Here is a 2,876-nt window from a genome sequence, read left to right on the forward strand (position 1 = left end):
ATATTATAACATGATAAGTTTAATATAATCCATTATACATTGACCCACTTATAATCTACTGTACAGCAGAACGACATCCACATACTCGCTTTTTTTTTGTTTCGTGAATTTCTTTTATTGGATAAGTATTAAATCCAATTAAATTAATTAAATATATTGTAGGTAGGTATCTTTGAAACTTATGTATTTTAATCGAGTATAGCCAGTAGAAATTCGAGCTGTAGGTAGCTCCCCTCAGTTGTTCATGTTAGATATATTAGCGTAGCAGACATGTAAACATCTTAACATCTGAATATTTGATGTAAACTGAATATTGAAACATTCGAAAAGCCGAAAGGGATCGGGTCAAAATGAAAGCATCGCACTTATAGAAGACCTCCCATAAGAATGTTAATGGGATTTGTAATTGGAGATGAAAATAGTGGTTAGCTACAATTTGGTTTTTAAACTGACAAGAGGACGTTATAAGTGTATAACTGTACACCAATATTGCGTGTTATGTTTAGAATCATCGTTAATTATTGACAGTGTAGCAGTCATTTTTATTCGACAATATTTTAAAAATAATAGTGTATTTTATTTATGTATAATATATTAATATATAGCCTATATAGGCGCCTAATGTCTACAACGTATTAAAACATTTATAAAAGTATCTTTGATCAATTTATTTGTAAAGACATATGAAAATGTTATAATTTTTAGTTACTGAATTTAAGAGAGATGAGTGCATTATAGTTTGACAATGATTTGGTTCTATTAACCTGGTATAGTGGTATACCAATTACCAGCTATGACTGAATAAGTAGATATACCTATAGGTATTACTATATTACTAAAGTTTAAATAAGGGGGTGCAAATGGGATCATTAAGAAACGTAAGATAATAATATATTAGTATAAGGTAGGTTTTTAAAGTTCTGTTTTACTTTTTAGCTACACAATTAAAAATAATAAGCTGGTCAGTGAATTTGAAAACATATAATTATCAAACCTTTGAATAACTGTTTCCGTGGTGTAGCGGTTATCACATCTGCCTAACACGCAGAAGGTCCCCAGTTCGATCCTGGGCGGAAACATTAATTTTTTGCGTTTTTTATTTCTGAGTGTAGCGATGAATGTATTGGTATTACAATGACGTGTGACTGATTTTTTTTTTAGTCTTACGTCAGTCATCACTTTTTGGCATAGTACCTATAACAGATCAAAATCAAAATTTTCAACTTTAAGGTTGGTTTCTGGGGGTAAAATCACAAAAGTAAAAATTCTCAGTACTTTTCAGAATAATTGTGAAAAACAAAGATACATTAAGGAAGAATATTACGATATTACATTTTGTGGCATAACGTTTACGACGTATTTTGTTATTTTATATTCTCTATACTGACATTTTCATAATATTTTAACTATTAATACTAAGATAGGTAATATAGTTTACGAACCTATTAACATCGATGTGTACTTATCGGTATTGACTTAATACGTTAATAACGCAAAAATACGATATATCATACGTATATGTTAAAAAGAATATCAAAATAATATTGTATAGTAGGTATATGCGATGTGTTTGTTAAAAATAAGTTCAACCTACCTAGGATTAAAATGTATTTCTAATGAAAAAAAATATTATAATACTAATATGCCCTAGTGATAAAAGAATAAAATAGCTTTAGAAATAGAGGCTGACTAGACTATACAGAATTTACACTGCAGAATCGTTTTCTTACATAATTATTTATAATTTAATTTAAACTAATCACATAAATTATATCTGCCTAGGTACTCAACGACTGTTGTAGTTTACAGCCAGTAATCAATGTTGTAGTTTACACCAAAAACCTAGTATGCAGTTGAATGACTTTCTCGGGTTTTTTTTTTTAAATTTAAATTATTAGTAATCATGTTTTTATATAATATTGAAGGTACTTATATTATCCTTAAAACTTATTAAACTTGAAATAATAATAAATTAATAAGGACAATTTTATTACTTTTGAAGATATTCAATATTTTATGAAACGATTGAAACGATAATATGGTTTATGAAAATAATGTATGTATATTTATATTATTTTATAACCATATTAACTGTGTGTATAATAAACTATTAATTTATTATTCATTAATAATATTATAACATATAGGTAGTATCAAATTTATATATAATTTACTTTGGTTTTGAGCATTATTATTTTCATCACTATATAAACTATTTAATTCTTTTTTTATATTCTCTGTACTTATAATATTTTCTCGAATTTTATTATATGTGACGAAAAGCATTAATATTCAATAAATGTTAAAAAGAGGTTTTGACCTATAAGAAATTTAACTACCTTAAAAAATACCCTTATATTTTTTCCATGGAATTTATATTATTTAATATTTATATTGTATGAAAATATGATATCAACCTTATATAGGTATTTAGCAAACTAGTTTTCAAACGCATATAATTGAAATTTATATACTAGTTATAAAATGTGTAAGGATTCTCAAGAATTAAGTACATATTCAAGGTTTTTTTGTACAAATGCTGACTTTGTTTAACATGTATTGGATGTTTTTACAAATTCTTATATACCTACACCAAATGTGACTTCTATTATCACAAGCATGATTCTAAAATTCGTTTCGTATCTCATTATTTTGAGTTTTATTTTTATATCGGGGAAATACTTGAAAAGTGTGTTTCATATAATTATTTCTTCGAATCATCATTTCAGGTTAACTATATAGGGTCTATAAACTACTCACGCTGAAAAATATATATAGGTACTATTATAATGTATATCCAGTACAGGTTATGATGTTGTTATTATACTGTTATAAGCTCATAATTTTTTTTTCAAACTACTCGTTTTTTTTTCCCA

At 26.2% G+C, this 2,876-nt stretch overlaps 1 non-coding gene across 1 annotated transcript; it reads left to right on the forward strand.

The window, feature by feature from the left end:
* Nucleotides 1-1,006: 1,006 nt before the first annotated feature.
* On the forward strand, nucleotides 1,007-1,079 carry Trnav-aac (transfer RNA valine (anticodon AAC)). The gene has a single exon. It is a non-coding gene; the product is annotated as a tRNA-Val (tRNA).
* Nucleotides 1,080-2,876: the final 1,797 nt, after the last annotated feature.

Source organism: Metopolophium dirhodum, chromosome 6 (assembly GCF_019925205.1).
Source record: "Metopolophium dirhodum isolate CAU chromosome 6, ASM1992520v1, whole genome shotgun sequence".
Lineage (NCBI taxonomy): Eukaryota > Metazoa > Arthropoda > Insecta > Hemiptera > Aphididae > Metopolophium > Metopolophium dirhodum.